Source organism: Vicugna pacos, chromosome 30 (assembly GCF_048564905.1).
Source record: "Vicugna pacos chromosome 30, VicPac4, whole genome shotgun sequence".
NCBI classification, from domain to species: Eukaryota; Metazoa; Chordata; class Mammalia; order Artiodactyla; family Camelidae; genus Vicugna; species Vicugna pacos.
Genome location: NC_133016.1, coordinates 31736627 through 31758183, shown reverse-complemented (window position 1 = coordinate 31758183; position 21557 = coordinate 31736627). Strand labels below are relative to the sequence as shown.

Genomic DNA, 21557 nt, shown 5'->3' with positions numbered 1-21557 from the left:
TCAGGTCCTTGGAGGAATTCCTCACCGAACTATGTTTTGGACCTTTTATTTTTCTCTAGAACCTCCAGCTGAAGAAGATTGTCTTAGACACATGAAAGTTGAGGACACCTTCTGTCCCCTCGCAACCCAGGTGGGGCTGGGAGTCTGCTGTTTCTATAGCCGGTGGGCTCGTGTTGATTTGGGCAACCCTGTGCCTGAATTCCTGCAGTACACTCGGTGGTAAGGATGGGGGTGCCTGGCAGGGAGGGAAGCGGGTCGGGAGACTGTGCTGGGCTGATGTTAACCTGGGGTGAGCGGGAGCCTGCTGATGCATGGCATCTCAGGGCAGGGAACTCTCCACACTCAAGAGGGGTTCCCACTCCCGCAGGGGCCCTTTGATCAGGGTGCTGGGCTGTCAGGGGACCTCAGGGGTCCCAGTGAGGATTAGGGTGCCTTCAGGCAATGGGAAGTGTGGGGTCCAGCGGCAATTGAATTAACTGTGCACCCAAACCCAGCCCCCACCTCTTTCAGCCTATTTCCTAATCTGCAAAACTGGAATGTTATTAAACATCTCGCGGGGTCGTTGATGGGCTGAGACAGACTAGACTGTCAGGAGCTGGAATTCCTCTGTCCCCTGATTGTTTGCCTTCTTTCTGACTATTTGCTCTCACAAGCTCAGTCTCTCTGTCTCTCGCTCTTTCACTTCTAAGTGTCTCTCATGCTCTGGTTTCATTTGATTTCCAACCACCGCCCCTCCCCTCCGCCAATCCCCAGATGAGTGAACTTGATTTCTATGTGTCAGTTCCAAATTCCCAGGAAAGATGCTCTGTCACCCTCTGGATCTGTTGTCCAACCCATGAGTTGTGGCCAGAGGAGCGAGTCCCTCTGGGACCTGCAGAGGGTCTCTGCCCAGCCTGCAGCCACCACTGTGGGAGCACATAGCTCTCCGTGGAGGAAGTACTGGCTGTGACCTTGTGTCACTAAGTGTGAATTTATGTCTTCTCTTGAACCACCTTCATCCTCCTAAACAAAGATGAAAATTAAACACTCCCGGGATTTGTGTCATGGAACACTCAGGGTGGGGGCTAATGGGGCTGGAATTTCTGCTGTATTTAAGGGGCTACAGTGAATCCCCAACGAGAGCCTGCAAAGGGAACAGCACCGGCCCCACCCGGCACTTAGGGCGCTGAGTCTGCGTGACGTTGAGCCAGGCTTCTGACCACAGCTCAGGGGTCTGGTCTGACCAATTAGCCTTTGAAACCAACCAGCTTTGGATTCCTCAATCCCACCCTGAGGTTTTACCTGAACCATCGGCTTCTGTATCTCTGAAGACAGATGATGAGGACCCTTCACGTAAGCCGTTCGCACAGCCCTGTTCAGGCCTTTGTGCTGCACGGTCTGCCCGGCGAGCTGACCGAGGTTGGTATTTTACTGATGTTAGAAGTAGTCTGGTTTCCCGATGTACTGTTTCACTGAGCAAGCAACAGAAGCCACTTCTCGCTGATAAAAGCAGAAAAGGGACATAATGTAAAGATACTGGGAGGGTGTGTGGAGTGGCCAGGACCGGAGCCAACCCAGGAGCTGTAGGAGGTGTTATGGAGCCCCAGGCACCAGGCTGGGAGGGGTGCTACCGGGCCCCCTGCCACCCCTGAAGGGACCCCCTCCACCCGACCCTCCACCTCACTCACTGCAGGTTCATGTCCCGGCAGGGCCAGGTCACACTGAAGCCACCAGCACACACCTCAGTTGGGGAGCTGGCCCCGTCTGAGCTGCGGGCGTGCCTGGTGTGGGGAGAGGCCCAGTTAGAGGAAGGCAGTTCTCCTACTGTTCCGAGTTAAGGTGCAAGTCAGTGCCCATCACTCAGGAGAGCCAGGCTGGACGGACCTCATTGTGGTGACTAGGCTGTCTGAGTTCACTTATTACTTTCTACGTTTGAAGGCCCTGGAGGGAGAAAAAGTGAAGGTTCTAGTACTTATTTTGTGTTTCCCACGTACCAGGTGTGGTAAGCAAGCCACTTCAGACAAGGCCCGGAGCAACCACGTAAATAGGCCACGGAGCAAGTCGTGCAGTCAGGCCTCTGTGGTCCCGAAACCCGTGTCCCCATCGGCTCCATAGTTACTAGTGGAAACTAGGCGGATTTATGGGACTGTGTGCTCCTGTGGGGGCTGGGATATGTGTGTTTAAGTCCACATCTTCAGAAACTCGGCTAGAACCACAGACACTCATTGCACAGAGGCAGAGGAAGGGAGGATTCCAGCCTTTGGTCCAGCTCGTGTGGAGCTCAGAAGTTCTTCCTCCTGTCCTGAAAATAACACCAGATCTGAGGGAGCTGCAAACCCACTGCTCTTCTTAGATCCCAGAAAACTGAGGGGGAAAGCTGCTCCCAACCCAGAGAGGTTGCAAAGGGAACAGCGGGCAGGCTTGGAGAGTCACAGCTCCCAAGGCAGAACCAGATTTTGTAAGAACCCCGGGGGCAGGCAGATTTAACAGGTCCCTGAGGCCAGCAGGAGGCTCAGTGTGGGGATATCAGAGTGTGACAACTCCAGGGGGCCAGTCAGAGGGGCCCCATGCTCTTTTTCATGTATTTTACATCCAGGACCGTGTCCTGTTCTCAGAATGAAGGTCAGAGGATAACTCCTCATGCTTCCTGCCTGGAAAGGAGAAAATAACTGTATTGAAATACACCCAGAACATTCTGTTTCATTGGGGGAAGCTGTTTTTTGTTTGTTTGTTTGTTTAATGAGAAATAATTTTACCAGAGCCTAACCAACCTGGGAGAAGGGAAATCCCTTCTGTGTCACCCAAATTGGGGTGGGGGAAAAGAGACAAACTTGTAGAGGTCACAGCTCAGGGCACAGGCTCAATGAGAACTAATCACAGGACTGCAGATGCCCTGCTCTGTCCCGCTCCCCCAACACCTTACCTCTATGTCAGTAGGGCCCGTGTGTAATAACAGGAATAAAACTAAAAGAAGTAAATGTCTCAGGAGTGTCTAGGGAAAACCCAAAGACAGCGGGGAGATGAAAACAAGGACACACAGGCTGTTTTAGCCTCTCACACAATTAGCTGTAGCAAACTACACACAGCCCAGCCCCAGTAGATAAACAGACAACCTCACAGAAGAAATTATTTATTTTGGTTCTCTTACCCAGTGCATTCCATGGTGCATCCTCGCCTAGAATTGAGTGGAAACAAGTCCATCTCAGAAGGGACATAACTGAAGAGGGATGGCTTCCCAGACTCTGAGGGACAGAGACAGCACCAGCCTTGGTTAGAGAAAGGTGAGGGGTGGGGTAGGGTGTGGGCTGCCTTCCTACCCAAATAAGGAACCTTCCTGAGGCCAGCACAGTAGGAGGGAGGGCCATGGGGTGGAAGCAGCCAGACTTCATCCTGAGAACTGATGGGATGCCTCAAAGGGACAATTCAGGTGCCCAAACTGGGCCCTGAGTGTGGGAGCCAGTCGGTCTGACTCAGAGCCCAGGACTGAGGTGGGCGCACAGCAGGCCGGTCTTACTTGGCCGGATCCATTTCACTTCTCCGAAGCCCTGTGTAAAACATGAAGCGTGGACGGCCTGGTGAGCACAGCTCTGACCTCAAGACCGGTTTCAACTCCTCTCTTCCCAGAGAACAGCATCTCTGAACTCGTCCTGGGTGACCTCACAGAGATCACCCTAGTGGCCCAGGCTAGTGACCGGGAACATGTACCTTCCTGCAGGCAACCCCTGACGTCCACTGATGCATCATATACTGGCAAAGAGTGAGTCACTGTGCATTGGTCTAACAGCAGAGACTCTGCCAAAGGCCCAAGAGGTGGTGTGTGGGTCATGCAGGGATGCAGGAGTGTAAGCAGTGCAAAAGTGTAACTGCTGACAGGGGTGCAGGGGCTGTGGAGGGCGCAGGCATTTCAGGGTATGTGGGGGTGGAGGGATGCAGAATTGCAGAGTGTAGCAGGGGTTCAGAGGTGCAGGGAGTGTAGGGATGCAGGGAGGTGCTCAGGGACGTGGCCAGGATTAGAAGGCAAGTGCACATCCTTGCAGTCAGCCTGACCCAGGCAGGCTATTGCAATGCTTTAGGGCGGCGGCAGCGGCGGTGGGGGTGGCCGTTGGGAGGCTGCCCGGGCAAGCCGGTCGATTTCTTCTCTTCCCTGCAGCCTGGCCTGGGGTGGGGATTGGCCGCCGGAGATTCGCCAGATGTTGGACTCCAGGTAAGCTTGCTCCTGGTAGGTGGGGCGGTTAGGTCAGAGGGCGGTGGCAGCGGCAGAGGGGCGGAGCGGGCCTACCCCTGGCGAACGGGTGGAATAGCTGCCTTGTCCCGGCTGCTGGGCCTGGGAGCGGCCTCTGCTTCCCCAGGTCGCCGGACACTCCTGTCCCACTCAGCTTGCTGAGTGCGGAGTGGGGGCGGGGCCGTTAAGGTGCGGGGCCCACGGGGGGAGGGGGGCTGCCGCGTGGGAGCTGGTCAATTCGCTCCGCTCTTCCCGGCGGCAGAGCCAGGGGCGGCTTCTACTGCCCTAGAGGCGGGACGCGGGTCTCCAGATGAGCTTGCTCCTGGGAGGCGGCGGCGGAGGCGGCAGGGGCAGGGCATGTGTTCCAGGGAGCTGCTCCATTACTTCTCTCCCCTCGGCCTGGCTTGGGGGCGACCTCTGCCGCCGGAGATTTGCCTGAGGTCCGACTCCAGGTGAGCTTGCTCCTGGGAGATGGGTGCGGTGCGGTCAGGGATCTGGTAAGTTGGTGGCTGCGGGGATAGGGAGGCTGCCCCGGGGTAGCTTGTGGATTAGCTCCATGTCTGCACCACGTGGCCTGCAGGCGGCTTCTGCTGCCCCAGGTCCCGGGACACCCCTGTCCCACTTTGCCTGCTGGGGGCGGGAGGCAGGGTAGTCATGGTGCAAGGGTGGCGGGGGTCGGAGGCCTGCAGCGGTGGAGCGGGCCCATTTACTCCCATCTTCCCCGCGGCTCATCCTGGGGGCGGTCTCTGTTGCCCTGGGTTACGGGACACGTGTATCCTAGTCAGCTTGACCCCGGGAGGCGGGCGTGATACGTTTGAGGTGGTGGAAGCAACGGCGCGTTTTCCCACGAAGCCGGTCCATTTGCTCCCATTTCTCCTCATGGTTTGCCCTGGGGGCGGTCCCTGATGCTCCAAGTTCGCCGGACGTCCATCTCCAGGTCAGCCTGCTCCCTAGAGGAGGCCACTGTGAGGTCAGGGGGCAGGAGCGGTGGCTGATGCGGGGGGATGGGGATGTATTGGGGAGTTGGTAGATTGGCTCCCATCTGCGCGATGGCCTGGTGTGGGAGTGGCCTCTCCTGACCCAGATCAGCAGACACACCTGTCCCATTCAGCCTGCTGGGGAGGGGCTCCCTGGGCGGTGCCGTTAAGGTGCGAGGGTGGCGACGTCGAGGGTAGAGGGCCTGCAGGGCGGAGCTTGTCAATTTGCCCTTCTCTTCCCCGCGGCCAATCCTGGGGGCGTCCTCTGCTGCCCAAGAAGCCCGATGCCCATCTCCAGGTCAGCTTTCTCCTGGGAGGCGGGCGCGATGAAGTCGAGGGGAAGGGGCAGCCAGCCGTCGCAGCTGCCTAATGGGGCCACTTCTTCTTTCCCCTGACCTGGCCTGGGGACGGCCTCTCCTGCCCAAGATTCGCCTGACACACCACACCAGGTCAGGTTGCCCCTGGGAGGTGGGTGCGGTGAGATCAGGGGGTGGAGAGGAGAGGGTTACTGCCTATTGCGAGCTGGAGGATAACCTCCCATCTCTCTGGAGGCCTGATGTGGGGGCGGCCTCTGCTGCCTCTCGTTCCCAGGTCACAAATCTCAGGGTCATATTGTCACGGGGGTGCGTTAAGTTGGGGGGCGGCGGGGTGATGGTGAGAGTATGGGGTCTGCCTCTTGGGAGCTAGTGGTTTAGCTCCCATCTCCCCAGCAGCTTGGCCTGGGGGCAGCCTCTGTTGCCCCAGGTTGCAAAGCACAGTTTCTCTGACAGCTTAGCCACCGGAGGTGGGCAGGATGTGCTGAGGGGACTGAGGCAGCCACCAATGCAGCAACGGAGGGGGCTGTCCCTGGGAAGCTGGTCAATTTGTTCCCATCTCTACCTTTGCTTCCCTAGTTTCGCAGGACGTCCTTCTCCAGTTTATCCTTCTCCTGGGAGGTGGGCTCAGTGCATGCAGCCCAAGGTCTGGGCTCTCCCCTTGGGAGGGGAAGAACTCTCTTGTTCTCCTTTGTCTTTATTCTTCAGTGAAGGGGTTACTTGGCCCAATTCTTAATCCTGAGAAAGTGTAGCCTGTGTTATGGAAGAGCTGCTGGACAGTGTGTTTCTAGGTGGGTTTTCACATCAGCTGATGCCCCAGGCAGACAGGAAAGCTATTACTCAGAGCTTCTTAGTGTGGAGTTGGGGGATGGCCCTGCTGTCCTCACCATACTTTTTAAAAATATGTTACTTCCCTCTTTTTCCTAGGTGACATTTTAGGTTATTGGGTCACAGATTGCTGGCACACCCATCCCTGTTCTCAAACATCTTTTAAACTTGGGTGAAGTGATAAGTAGGGGAAGATGATTTACTGAAAGGTAAGAATACGTAAATTTGCATTAAAGCTACCTTCTGTCAATCTTTCTCAAATGATTTTTGTCGGATTCAAAATCAACGACCTAGTGAATGTTGTACTCTTGTGTAAATCATTGATCTTTACATCACATTTGTTGAGTGGTCAACGAGATTTGTTTAGTAGATTATTCCTGAAAGGAAAAGCTCAGGCTTTTGATAATTCCTTGTCTGATGTTACCCAGGCAGTCACAGTAGAAAACACAGCTGATATAAAAGTCCCTCACCTGCCTGAACTGCAAAGCTTCTGGGATTACCGATTCCTGAAATGCAGGTGACTCTTGATGATAATCTGGGGGATGGTTTATATGATCAGATTCTTCCAGTCCTGTAAATGGGTTCCGTGGCCCCAGCCCCGGGAGAACTGGTCATAAGGGCCATATCGTGAGGGGTGGGATGGAAGGCAAGGTGTAAGAGCTGGAATCACTGAGATTCAACCCTCGCTAAACACAGACTCCAGAGCCTAGTTGTTCTGTTCTGGATTTGAGAGTTTGTTCAGACATGATTCTTGCCTTTAAGGAGTCACTGCCTGGGTGGAAGTAACCTTTACATAAATCTGAGGAGGATGGAAATTAAGTAGATGGGCTGTTATGGTTCTCAGTGTGCCTAGGCTCGCTCTTCCAGGCACTCATTGGACTAACGAGAGTCATGTTATTCACTCATTCACTGATTTATTACCCTTGAACTGATCATTTGTCCCACAGTAAGTGAAACAAGGGATCAGGAACCTGAGTTTTGTCCCCTCTCCTATCACTGATTGTATCTGTCAGTCGGGCGCCCTGCGTATGCATTGTGAAATGGTGGTATTTCTTGCCCAATGGGGCTGCACTGTCAGTTCTGAGAATCAGGGGAGACACGTGGGTAGGAAAGCACCCTGACACACATGGCCCCCCCACCCCGTGAGACAGCATTGTCGATGCTCAGGTGACCCGATGTAGACCGCGCTGCTAAACCTGAGCATGGTTAGTGATCTTGGTGGCTATGAAAATACAGACTACCGGTCCCTACCTCTGGAGGCTCTGAGGGTGTGTACCCCAGAATTCTGCATTTTTAAAAGGACTTTAATTCTGGTGAAGATGATCTGAGTGTCCCACTGAGAAACACTGGTGTTCGAGGCACCAATATTGAGGATTCTCAGGGAGCGATGTCTTTTCAGGATGGTCCTAGGGCCCTCACTTGAGACTTTTGCCTTGGGTTTAATTGTATGTGTTCAGAAGTGATGTCTCTCACTTCCAGTGCTTGTAAGCGTGATCTGTGCAGGGATTTACTCTCAGTAGATGGCAAAAACTATGATTCTTCAGGTCACCGAGCTAGAGTGTGAGCGATCTTTTATTTTGGTGTTCTTTATAGCAATGCAGAGTCTCCCGAGAAGAGATTCAGACTTAACAGCTTTGTGTCAGACTTTGGAAGACCGCTGGTGCCCAAGGTGTTCTCTGGCAGGACAATGATGAATCTAGGTCCCTCTTTCCCTGCTACATCAATGAAGTGGACCACTTGGACAAGGCCAAAGCTGGTATCTCAACCATTGCCCTTGACAGTGATATTCGGCTCCAGGAAGCCTTCAGATGCAGCAGGTGGCCAGAGGAGGAGCTGAACAGGCTCATGAAATGTGACATCCCCAACTTCATCAATACAGACCAGAACTCTTCCGTTGGGGAAGATGATCTCCTGATTTTGGAACCACCGATTGTTCTAGAAAATAAGCCATTTGCTCAGACCTCACACAAAGACTTGAATTGAGAAACGTGCTTTGTCAAGTGTCTTTCTGAAGATGTGAAGTCTGTCTTTGTATGGCAGGAATTGCCCTTTCACAAAATTGTATGTGTTTGTGTCTGAGAGAGGGAAGTGGAGACAGACAGAAAGACAGAGACAGAAGAGAGCCCCCTCAGAAGAGAGCTAGTTAAGGTGAGTTTTTGTGCCTTTAAAAAAAAATTTGGGGTTTTGGGGGGAACAAAGTATTTACACTGTTTCATTCTCCTACTTGGAAACCTGGCCCCATCCTCAGTGTCAGTGGCCTTGAATGGGGTTGGCACGGTGCGTTTCATCTGGCACTGTCACTACCACGCTCTGCCTTTAGCATGTTGCTTTGCCTGTCAGGGCTGCCACCCTTTTAACCTTAAGGCTAGGAGTCTGGGGTAGATGATCCATCTCAGCTCTGCTGTTTTGAAAATTCCTGATGGCAGCATAAACCAGGCCCTACCTCCTGTCTCTTGCTGGGGCACCCCTCAGGTCTGTGCCTTCTACTCAACCCTTTACTGAGCCCAGTTTTATCAGGAGCCCAAGTGCCTACCGGGATGGAAGGGGACTTGTCTCTCGTGGTCACGGTGGCCGACATTTCCATTGGTTGTGCTGAAACAGCTCTTCTGAGATCCCCTGGCCACCCTTGCTCAAACCTGAGGACAACACTGTCGTTTCTTTCCTAGGAGGAGGATCAATGCATGGTGCACTTTATGACAATCCTGTCCCCAGGAATGCACGGAAGTTTTTCAGCTGAGTGAGGGGAGGTGCCTCTGTGTCCCTGTGTCCCTGTATATCTGTCTGCTCACACTACCCTGCCACCGGCTACTGAGCAAGAAAAGTGCTATTCACCATGCTGTGTGTTTTGCAGATGTGTGGTGATGGTCGTCTGGCTCGTGTGTGTGGGCTTGGAGCTGGGATGTTGAAGGGCTTATAAATACCTCATCAACATGTATTCAAGGTGGCCTGGTGCCACACAGACTTGATTCATGAAGGCAGCAAGCCTGAACACTGGTTTGGAAACAACTTGGTTTTGATCAGTCACACTGCATGCATGACTCGCTGCTAATCTCTGGGTGGTTTTTTCATTTTAGATTTATTCACCCAGTGTCTTGCTTAAGCTGAAAAATACTTTTATTTCACCAGAATATTCTCTGATTCTTTGTTTTCACACATCCAGTTTTTTAATTCCTTTAAAAATTGTTCTGTGTTTATAATGCCTCCTGATTTCTATCATTTCTACTTTCCCTGTGGCCTGAGCCATGCACCAGATTTTATGTAGGAACTGTTCCACCAAAAGGAATCCCCTCGCTATAATATCTTTTGAGGAAAGTATTATTCTTTAAGACCCTAACACTAATTCGTAGAACAAAGCATGGAACATTTCTTGTAGTTAATACATGTTCATGCAAAAAGAAACTTGATATTTTCATTGAAGAATGTTGATTTTAATAACTTTTACTAATGTGAATATTATTATTCATAATTTAAGTAACCAAATAAAACCAGTTATTTATTATTAAGATTAAAAACTATTTACATGGTCTCTCAATTAGAAGACTGAAGTGTATTTAAAAATGGAAAAATACCCATGATGACACCATCTTTTTTATTAACTAAATATCAAGAACTGTGCAGGGTTATGATTTGACCACCTGCAAGCTGTCAAGTTAGCATGAGGTAGTTTGTGGATGCTGCCAGAAGACAGGAGACTCCCCCAGGATCAGAGACTAAGGACTTCCTGCCAGCACAGCAGGCAGCCAGTGGTTCATGTTCATGTTGGTTCCTGAGTTCCTTTCCTATTGCTGTTGTAACAAAGGACCACAGACTCAGTGGTTTAAAGCAATACACATTCATCTTCTCACTGTTCTAGGGTGCAGAAGTGCAAAGTCAATGTCAGTGGACTAAAACCAATGTGTGGCCAAGGCTACGTTCCACACCGAGGCTCTTCGGAGGGATTCATCTTCCTACCTTTCCCAGCTTGCATAGATGCTCATACTCCTTGGCCCAGGGCCCTGTGTCACTGTGACTTCTGCTGCCACTTCACATCTCTGTCTCTGACCAATCTGCCTCTCTCCTCTAAGGACCTCCGTGATGACGTTTGCTTTCCCACAGTGATCTGCCATCCCAAGGTCCTTGACAGTCACACCTGCAGAGTCCCTTTTGCCATGCACAGTGACATATTCCCACGTTCTAGGGATCAGACCATGGACATATTGGGGGCCATTATTCTACAAAGTTCTTCCCTTTGGCTCCACTGGTTCTTGTCCATCCCACATGCAAAATGCATCCACCTCATCCCAACACCCTCCAGAGTCTCATTTACTACACCATCAACTCAAAGTCCAACATGTAGTCTAAGTATTATCAGCTCAAAAGCCTAAATATTTTCATCCTCATCGCCTAAGTCAGGCATGAGTGAGACCCTGGGTGTGATCTTCTCTGCTCAAAATCCTGCAATGGCTTCTCATTTCACACAGTGAAGAAGCGAGAGTCCTCATGGTGACCTTACAGGTTTCCTCCCCCTCCCCAAGCTGAGCTCATCTCCGGTTTTCTCCCTGGCTCACTCTGCTCCAGCAACACGGGCCTCCCTGCTGGCCCTTGGGGACATCAGACTTGCACCCACAGGCCTGTTGCCCTGGCCGGTCTCTGTCAAACTCATATGCTGAAGTCCTAACCGCCAGGACTACAGAACATGACACCATTTGGTAATAGGGTTGTTGCAGAGGTCATTGGTTAAGAAGAGGTCATTAGGGTGGGCCTTAATCCAGTATGACTTGTGTCCTGATAAAAAGGGGCAATGTGGACACAGAGATACGTGTACATGGGAGATGACGTGATGAAATGTGGAGAGAAGACGGTCGTCTCCAAGCCAAGGAGAGAGGCCTGGACCAGCCTCTCCCTCCCAGCCCTCAGGAGGAACCAGCCCTGCTGACACCCTGCCTGCAGACTCCCCGCCCCCAGGGCTGTGAGACAGTGAGCCTCTGTAGTTCCCATCACCCAGTGTGCGGTTCTGTGTTAGAGGAAGCTCAGCAACTAGCGCCCCCTTCTCAAGGTCCTCAGTGAGGCCTGCTCTGGCCATCTCATTTTAAACTGGAGACTGCCTTCCCCTTGTCTCTGCCCCAGAAACCCCCTCTCCCTGATCATATTATTTCTATCACCTTCTAGAATACCATATATTTCACATGACTGTCACGACTGTAGTTTATGTTCTGCTCTTCCTCAGTCCTACAGGGACAAGGATCCTTATTTGTTCACTGACGGACCTCAGGTGGCTTGACCAGTACCCGTGGCACAGCAGTCAATACAAATTGGCCGGATGGAAGGAGGGATCGTTCCTTACATTCACAGGTGAGTGAACGAAGATTCCGGGGGATTGAGTGTTTTGCTCAGGCACAGAGCTGGTAAGTGTCAGGCCAAGGGGGGTTTCAGGTACCTATGAACCTGTGGGAGTCTTGAGTGATTCCCTTTCCATTGATTAGTATTTCTCAGGTGTCTCTTTTTCTGGCTCTAACTTTTGACTTCTTTCTGGTATTCTTCTAAGCTTTCAACCAGTTTTAAGTTTTAATTCTGCTTTGTCTCAGGTAAACAAATGAAATCTGTAAATCTTTTAACTCATTATTTCATCTAAATACAGTGTGATTAGTGATGATGTTGTATTTCTGGCCTCTTGTTTTGTGATTTCTATTTGCTTTGCGCTGCTTTTCTCCTGCCGGTTATATCCCTTGCGGTCATGGTTAAGAGCATGGCGTGTAGAGGCAGCCTATCCGGGCTTGGTTCCCTCCCTTGCTAACCATGTAACCAGGATACGTAATCCCTTTGAGACTCACTTTCTTCATATACAAAAAGTGGTACTATCCACCTCAAAGACTGTGAGCATTAAGTGATAAAATGGATGGAGAACTTAGAATAGTGACCGGCGTATTTTGCATTCTTCATTTTGACTTCTTTATTTTTATTCTCTTTTTAAACAATTACTTTAGAGATTACTGTTGAATTTTAATGAACACCCTAGATATTGAAGATTAAAATGTTACTTAACCCATACGTTGAATTTTATATACCAAATGATATCTGTATTTTGTTTCCATAAGTTCTGTTTAGCTCTATAAAAAAATTGATCTGCTTTCTTTTACATGATGTCCTGATTGTTCATTATGTTACATAAGATTCATTTTATCTTTTAATGATTCAGTCATACTTATTTTATGCTCTCTCTTAGATTGTTTCATAATTTTAGGCTCTGGAATATTAATCATCCTGTGTTTTACGGTGAGCTCTTTCTTCCCTGTGGCATTTATTTTCTTCTGTTTATAGTTGTGTGTCTGTGTGTGTGTAGAGTTGTGGGAGTTTCTCTATAGTGAGTACAATTTTTTTCCTATGATTGTCCCTTACATCCTGGTTTATAAAGTTTCCCTAGAGAACAATTTTGTGTTGCTTATCCTAAGGCTCCAGGTGATATGATCAACATTGAATTATATTTTTCAGTTTGGGAATTCCGGAATCTTAAGTGGAGTATCAATATGGATTCCACATTCGAATAAAGCAGGGGCGTGGAGATTATATTTTTTTAAGGGAGATTTTGTTTTTCCCTAGAGAACCGGCTGTTTCACCCCTTTCCTGCGTGCACAGGTGGAGAACTTTGAGTCTTCCTTTCAGTGAAGAGTCAAGTCGTCCAATACGTCTTATGCAGAGGTTTCTATAAAGGAAGACTTCTACATCTGGTATGGACCCTTTTTCTTAATGGACATTGTATCCCTATTTATGTGCAGATGAAAACCCATTCCCTCCAGGGTGCTGTGGCATCAGCTCACAAGATTACCATTTTTGCGTTAAGTGTCCTCTTTTTATTGTCACCTGGGAACTTCTCTCTCCATAGTTATCTCTGTGTTACTTTTGTTGTTGTATTTTATCCGGCATTACTGAAAGTTTTACTTAAAAGGGATCCTAATTAGCTCTGTTTACCTGTTTCCAGAGCTGAAAGCTTCAGTTCTAGAGTATCTGATTTTTCTTAAAAATACATTCCAATATATTTCTCTGGTGAAAGTGTTGACCCTGTTATCTGTTCTCCCATCATTTCCTTATTTTCTTGATTATATTAAAAGTGTTTTATAGCCTTTATTGGTAACTCTGATGCCTACATCACCTGGGGGTTTGCATCCTTTGTCTAATATTTCTTATTCTCATTTTATCCATCATATAGTCTTGACATGTTGCATGTCTAGAAATTCTTTATTACATGGCAGACACTGCAAATGAAAAATCCATATCTTATCTTCCTTAAGAGGTTTTCTACCTTCCCGTTAGGCAGACAGGGTGAGAGACTGATCATCTCACTCCAATAAGGCCCGGAGTTGCGTCGACAAAAGTGCCTTTTTTCTTAACACAGCTTTGAGGTATACTTGGCAAAATAATTTTCACAGATTTAAAGTGTACAACTTAATGCGTTTTGACATAAGTATATCCCCAAGGAACCATGACCACATTCAAGACAGTGAACATACCCATCACCCACAAAACTCTTCTCCTGCATTTTGTTGTCCCTCCCTCCCTCCCCGTCTATTCCCCTGGAAACCATTGATCTGCTTTCTATCACAACATACTGGTTTGCATTCTCAAGATCGTTGTATGAATGGATTCATGCAGTATCTACTCTATGTTGTCTAACTTCTTTCATTCAGTGTAATTATTTTGAGAGTCATCTGTGTTGCTGTATTAATAGCTTATTTTTCTCATAGCAGAGTATTGCTTAATGCTGAGTTTTTCCTGAAGAGTTTATTGCGAACAGTGTTTGGTTAGACCATCCTTTGTTTCTCCATTTACTTCTTGATGGATGCGTGGGTTATTTCCAACTTGAGCTATTATAAATAATATTGCAGTGAATATTTGGTTACAAGTCTTTTTATGGACATACACTTTTATTTTCTAAAGCATCAGATGAGAAATATCTGGGTTATATGGTAGATAGGTGTTTACCTTTTTTAAAGAAACTGTTAAACAGTTTTCCAAAATGGTTGTGCTATTGTAAATTCCTCGTGGTATGTATCAGTTCTGGTTGCTCTACTTCCTTGCCAGCACTTTGTAAGGTCGATCTTTCTAATCGTATACATTCTAGTATATATGTGAACTAGTATCTCACTGTGATTTTTAAAAGCATTTCTATAATGACTAATGGCATCTTTAATCAGCATCTTTTCATATGCTTATTATCCATATAGATATCTTTATTGAAGTGTGTTTTCTGGCCTCATTCATTCATTCAGGTGTTTGCATTATTATTGTGTTTTGAAATGTTTTTATTCTGGATCAGACACAAAGAGAGACCTTTACCAGACATATGATCTGCAAATAGGTTCTGTCTATAGCTTGTCTTTTCATTTGCTTAGCAGTGTTTAGAAGAGCTTTGAAGAGTCTTCATTTCTGTAAAGTTCACTCTATCAGTTACTTTTTAAAATAGATGATACTTTTGGTGTCATAGCAAAGAAATATTTGCCAAACCCAAGGCCATAAAGCTTAAGCCTATGCTTTTTCTACTAGCTGTTTTATAGTTTTAGATTTCTTATTAAAATCTATGATCCACTTTGAGTTAATTTTTGTATATTTTGTGAGGTGTGGATCAAAGTTCATTTTTTTTTTTGCGTATCACTGTCTAATAATTCCAGCACTACTTGTTGAAAAGATCCTTTTCTCCACTGCATCCTTTTTGAGAATCAATTGTCTATATAAGTGTTTGTTTAGTTCTGAACTTTCTATTCTGTTCCATTATTCTATTTTCCTGTTTTACACCAACAGCATACATTCTGATTACTGTAGCTTTATAAAAAAAGTCTGAAAATTAGATAGTGTAAGTCTTCCAACTTTGTTTTTCTTGTTCAAAGTTGTTTTGGATATTTGGGATCCTTTGCATTTTTATATGAATTTTACAATCAGTTTCTAATTTCCTTACATCTTGTTCTACCAAAATTCCACCCATGTCTTTGGCCATCTCCAAAGCCGCATTTTCAGAAGTCTCTCTAGTTCCCAGGTGAAAGGAATTTGTCTTTTTTCTGGCTCCATTCACATTTCATATTATTTGATTACATTTATTCATATTTGGCTGTATGTACTTGTCTGATCTTTCCAGCCATATGGTAAATCTCTCAAAATTAGGAATCTTGACTTGGTTCCCTATATTTGCTGAGAAAACTAATTCTATGCTTTGCAGCAGTGAGCCCTGCAGTAAGAGGTATCTGCAGCACACATCTAGCTCATTGCTTGCATATTGTCAAGAAATCCTGCAGATTTAGAATTGTTTATTGATTATTGTCTCCAAGACGTCTCAGTCTTTTTTATTTCTATTGTTACTGCTGCAGTTTCAAAGAGCAATGGCTACTTATTTTCCAAATATCAAAACATACTGTAATTGAGTTGTGATGTAAATTATGTGCTGCTGTGTCTTAAAAACCTCCTTAGTGTTCACAGGCTCCTTCACTCATGGAAATTTTGGGAGAATGACATATCCTTAGAGATAGCACTGCTGACTTTGGCGACCTGAGCAGCAGTATCTGAACTCACTCCTGCTGTTTTTCTAGTGTCCCATCTAGCCCTCCTCCAGCCCTCCATGGGGGGACATGCAGTTCTGCCCTTGAAAAGCCTGTTGCTTCTCAAGAAGACTTCCCTATGAAACATAATCATGTCCTTCTTGTGGGGACATTCAGTCCAGAGATTTGGCGGCAGGGAAAAATGTTTAGTCTGCTTTTGGTAGAGCCTAAACTCTTCCATAATTATTAGAAGCAAATCCAATGAGGAAACTGTGTTGGCATCTAACAAATCAGCATAAATGTCTGATGAGGCAGATCAGCTTCCCCATCCCACTCAGGCGTCATGTTGATGTGACACACAACTTGGCTAAAATTTTCTCCTCTGTGCAACGTAAGTTTCAAGACATTATGAATGGCTTTTTGTTTTTCTTCCTTGGTCTTTCCACATTCACTGTGTCTGGTGAGATTATATGAATCCTGCTTATTTTCAGCCCAGCAATTACCCCTTTTAAAGGATCACGTGTTTAAAAGGCTAGTGGACAATTTGTTAGAAGATAGAATTCCTTAGATTTTGGTCCTGGAGTTGAATCTTGGTTAGGGGTGAATGAAAATTCCCATTAAAATTTTAAATTCAGTGTTACAAAGTTTTAAAAATAGTTAAATATTAGTCAATTTCATTAAACACTTTAGCAGTTATTTACTTTTAAGCCTGTTTCTGGGGCAATTTTTTTAATGATTCCCTCTCTTTATTGATTCCCTCTTTATCAGAATCCTTGAGAGGCCCTTGTCATCACTGTCAGTATCATCATCATCATCATCATGGAACTGATTCCTCTGGACGATTCTAGGAAAATAAAGAGATCGGTGGAGTTATTTGTAGGTCAGTGTGTGAATATACAATAAGAACAGTTATCAGACATTAGATGCAAGAAATCCACTTTATTTAGAGAAGAATTTGGTCATGAAATCCTAATGTGGTGAATGAAGGTAGCAGTGGGAACAGAATAGTCAGTGGAAAGGAGGGAGTGAGTGAAGTGGGGAGCATAGATCCTTGGTTAGCCGATCATCAAATTGGTGAGAATGAGGGGAGTGTGTTGGCAGAATCATGTCCCTCCCCCGCCACAGGTTAGCCAACTGTGACATGTTTCTGTACATGGTAAAAGGGATGACAGATTATATTAGGAGAAAAATCTTAGAGGATTTCTGTCTTCTAAATTGTCTATTAGCCTTTTAAACCCGTGATACATTATTAAAGATTAGTGGAGGGCCACAAATAAAAAGGATTCATATAATCTCACCACACATACTGAATGTAGAAATACTAAGAAAGAAAAACAAAAAGTCATTCATAAGTGCCTTGAACCTTAAATTGCTCATGAGAGGAAATGTCACACAAGGTGAATGTCACAGCCACATACATAATGCCTGAATGGGAGGGGAGAAGGGGATCCTGAGATGAGACAATAGGGTGAGTAGCCTGGATTGTCCAGGTGGGCCCAATGTAATCACAGGGGTCCTTAAAATGGAGGACATAGCCCAGCTGAATTTAAACTCAGAGGGAGGTGTAGCCATGGAGCAGTGTTCAGAAAGGCTGCTGGCCATGAAAATGGAGGAAGTCGTGGGGCACAAGCTAAGGAAGTTGGGTAACCTCTGGAAGCTAGAAAAAAAACCAAAAACAAGGAAACATTCTCTTCTAGATCCTCTAGAAGGAAGGAACCCTGCTGTTAAGTTGAATTTAGCTCAATGAGAACTGTGTTGGATCTCTGACCTCCACAGCCATAAGGCGATAAATCTGTGCTGGTTTAAGTTGTTAAGCTTATGGAAATTTGTTACAGTGGTAATAGAAAAATAACATAGTGGGCGGTAGTGCAAGGGATTAAAGGTCTAGGCTGGGGTGTGGAGAGGATTCTGACATTTATACTGAAAAACAACCAGGTGCAGTGGGAAGGTGTCTTAAGGAAGACCTACCTGGCAGGGCTGTTAAGATGACTGTTTGGAGTGAGGAGAGCATTGGATTAGAGGAATCAATTAAATCTCTACCAGAAAAATAAGGAATAAAATAACAGGGCTTCAGTGTTAGTGGATGCAGGAATGGAAATGTGCAGAGGGATATAAACATTACTTTGATATTAGCTACAGGTTTGATGACTGCATGTTGGGGAGAGTTAGCCGATGTGTGGGCTGAATGCATCCCCTCAAAATCCATATGTCAAAACCCCATCTCCCAGGGTGATGGTATGGGAGGCGGGGCCTTTGGGAGGTGATTACTAGGATAAAGTGAAATCATGAGAGTAGAGCCCTCATGAATGGGATTAGTGCCGTTATAAAGGGTCCCAGATTGCTTGCTTCTCTCTGCTCCCTGGCCCATGAAGATAGAGGGAAGACAGCCATCTTCGAGCCATGAAGGCTATTCTCTCCCAGATACATTGACCTCAGCCTCCAAAACTTAAGGAACATGCTGGTTGTTTAAGCCACCCGACCCACGGTAATTTGTTACAGCATCCCAGACTGACGAAGACAGGGGAGAATGCCTCTGAGTTTGGCACTGATTGCCTGGAGAATGCTGAAACCCAGGGAAGTGGGCAGCACAGACGTTTACCCATTTAATCCTGGCAACGCGGTACGAGATAGAGTCTACATATTTCTCGCTATTTAAAAGGGAAGGAAAAAGAGGCACAAATAACAACAACAACAACAACAACAACAATAATTTTTCCAAGATTCACACAGAACCCCCTGGAGGCAGAGTGAGAATTTATACTCAGGCAGGCTGACCCCAGAGCCCCTGCTCATAACTACTAAGTCAGATCACATTGCTTATGTGGATCAATTTTTTTCAAGTGTGATATGAGGGTACTGTGTCCAGTAACTTATAATTTCAAAATACCTCACTGTAAGGGAAACATTAGTCGCAGGCTTTGCAAACCACAGAAAGCTAGACATACAAAAATAACTCGTTAGGGCAAGATAACCAATAATGTTTTTAAATATTATACTTGCTGAACTTTTGCAATAAAATGTGTATTTATAATTCTGTCTGGCTACAGAATAACTTCATAATCCTGAATGTGGCTGGTGGCTCCCATGGTGGGCAGCACGGGCCTAGAGAATTTAAGTAGCTTGTGCAGCCTCGCCCAGGAAGCTTGTGGTGGGATCAGAGCTATAGGCTGGGACTTTTCCTTCCTATCCAACAAGTCCCTTATGGAGGCTTAGAAGCTTCTCCTTTGGTGCTCAGCTGTCTATCCGTACATATGACATCTTGTCAGGTGTCCCAGCCTGCTCCTGAACATCAGCCAGAACCCACTTCTGCTCTTTTCTGGCCAGGTAATACATTCTAGCAACTTCCATTGACTTCTTGGCATCAGTTCTTACCTGGAAGGGTAGTGGCTAGAGATGTAAATGTGTCCACATGGCAGGGTTTTCATACATATAGCAGGAGTTGTCAAGAGAAGAAAACGTCAGGAAGACGAGTGGAAGCAGGTCATTTAAAATACCAAATGGGTACTTTCAATGTATGTTTGTCTTTCCAAGTCCATACTTGTTCTGCTTGTGCATTACAGGCCAGTAAATCGGGAGAGCAGGTTTTGCGGCAAGAAATAGCAACTATAATTTGGAAAGCCAGATGAGAAGATGGAAGTCAAATGTCCTGGAAAACCATCTCCCAAAGTCAGAATTCAGGATCTTTTTATATTAAAAAGGGGAAGCAGGAATGCTTGGTTGTTGCAAACTTCGTTTATGAATTCTTTGTTGTTAGAATCTTTTGTTCTTGCAGCTCTTCACCTGGGTCAGATCCGTGTAAACCTCCAACAAACAAATGTTATTTCTATTTTGTAACTTGTTATCTTTATACGAATGGAAAAGTGTTAATTTCCTTTAAAGTCAGAGCCTTGAGGATAGGGTCTCCTGTATATTTCAGGCTTTAGGCAACATTGTTTTACAAAAGGTGCAGAACGAACAAGAGTAAACCTAGGAAAAAGGGCACAGGTTTAAAGTCAAACAAGTGAAAGAAGTTTTCCCTCATCCTCTGTTCTTTCAGCCCTCCCTGGAGATGCCACTGTTTACTATCCTTTTTGTGCTTTTCCAGATATGCTTTGCATATTCCCACCTATGTATGCAAATTCCTTTAAACGTTTACTTATTTTTAACTTATAGGGGTTTAAATCCTCAAGTGCCTTCTGCCCGGGTAATAGAAAAGAACAAATCTGACTCCATACTAGAACTTTTCCTTTGACTTTAACCCTGTACTCTGTCTCCTAGGCTTCATCTTGCTTGTGAAACAATGTTGCCTAGAGCCTGAAATATACAGGAGAGCCTATTCTGAAGGCTCTGACCTTTAAGTATATTTAACACTTTTTCATTCATAAAAAGATAACAAGTTGCAGAATAGAAAATAACGTTTGTTTTGCTGGAGGTTTACAGAGATTTGACTCAGGCGGATAGCTGCAAGAACAAAGGATTTTAACAAAAAAGAATTCCTACACCAAGAATTTGCTACAACCAAGCACGTAGGAAAGGAGCCTGAATTCTGACTTGGGGAGATGGTTTTCCAGGACATTACTTTGCCATCAAGGTCTAGAGAAACTTGGTGTTCCATGCCCCAACACCTGGTCTCCCAACTTACTGGCCTGTCCTGCACTGAGGAGAATGAATTTGGACTCAGTAACACTCCTATCTACCCAGCAAGCTGGGCACTGGAAATGAGGACAGCTCTCCCACACCCAGGGACCTACTGTGAGCCCTTGATGGTTCCCCTAGGGTGGGGTGTGGTTTAATCAGGCGGGATGGGGACTATGCACCAACACTCAGGCAGTATGCTCCCTCTGGGGCTCTGATTTTATACCTCCCGCTCCCCACCAGCTCAAAACCTGGGATAGTGGAGCTAAGGCAGAGATCTTGCCTGCCTGTTTCCCAGCGTGTAAAAGGGGAATATGTACTCTTCCCAAGGTAGTTCTGAGCGACAACACCCTCGGGTGCTTGGTTCCCAGAGCAACAGGAAACACTTTTCCGCGTGGGGGCAACGGACGTGATCCCATAGGGGTTCTGCAGAGGCCTCGACTGAAGGGCTGGACCAGGGAGATAAAATTTGAGCTGCGGGCCTTGAAGTGTTAGAGAAGGGTGCAGAGGCAGGACTGCTGCCTGTTTTGGGGTGCCGCCGGAGGTAAAGCTTATTCTCTCCATCTCTGCTACTCCCCTCCCCTCTCCAGATCCCTCCGTTCTCTCTGCACCTCCTGCCCATCTATCTCCCTCCACTTTTCCCCTCCTCCCTTCCCCCTCCCATTTTCTCCCTCCCTCACTTCCCCAGCTTCTCTCGCAGAAACCAGAGGGTCGCTGGCACGACTGTGCATGCGTAGTCGGTGCCAGCTGGACCGCGGGTTGGAAGCTCCAGCTCAGAGCCGGGGATCGGCCCCAAAGGCTCCTCAGTTCTGTGGCCCGTTAGGCCTTTGGCTTCTGCCCGGGGCCGGGACCTCCGGCTGTGGAAGTGCAAGGTAGGGGCTCCCGGGAAATGTTCAGTCTGCTGGGGGAGGGTGGTCCGCGTGTCAGAGCCCGCGAGGGCGCGAATCAACGTGTGTTCAGCTGAATTGCTCGGGCCAGGCCCCTCTGCCCCAGCGCCTCGGTCACACCTGTCCAGGGCCAGGTGTGCACCTGCCGCCTCTCGCCCCAGCCGGGCTCCCCTCAGTCCGCGGCTGGCGTCCCCTTCCCCTCTTCCGCCTGCGAGAACTCTCCTCCCGGGCTTCCT

At 47.1% G+C, this 21557-nt stretch overlaps 1 protein-coding gene and 2 long non-coding RNA genes across 4 annotated transcripts in view; all 3 read left to right on the top strand.

Annotated features, from left to right (window-relative positions):
* The window catches only part of LOC140690347 (trafficking protein particle complex subunit 9-like), a 274618-nt gene that overhangs the window by 205277 nt on the left and 47784 nt on the right, over positions 1 to 21557 (top strand). The gene's annotated exons all lie outside the window — the stretch shown is intronic.
* LOC140690359 (uncharacterized) lies at positions 1133 to 8188 on the top strand. Of its 2 annotated transcripts, none has more exons than XR_012065626.1 (9): positions 1133 to 1398; positions 3132 to 3260; positions 3604 to 3736; positions 4130 to 4183; positions 4464 to 4653; positions 5459 to 5627; positions 6201 to 6283; positions 6420 to 6529; positions 7914 to 8188. It is a non-coding gene; the product is annotated as an uncharacterized lncRNA (long non-coding RNA). The 2 variants fall into 2 exon arrangements; XR_012065625.1 differs by lacking the exon at positions 6201 to 6283 and adding an exon at positions 5117 to 5138 and having other exon boundaries at positions 5456 to 5627.
* Positions 8213 to 21224, top strand: LOC140690365 (uncharacterized). Its single transcript, XR_012065632.1, has 5 exons — positions 8213 to 8468; positions 8987 to 9175; positions 11527 to 11651; positions 12897 to 13024; positions 21025 to 21224. It is a non-coding gene; the product is annotated as an uncharacterized lncRNA (long non-coding RNA).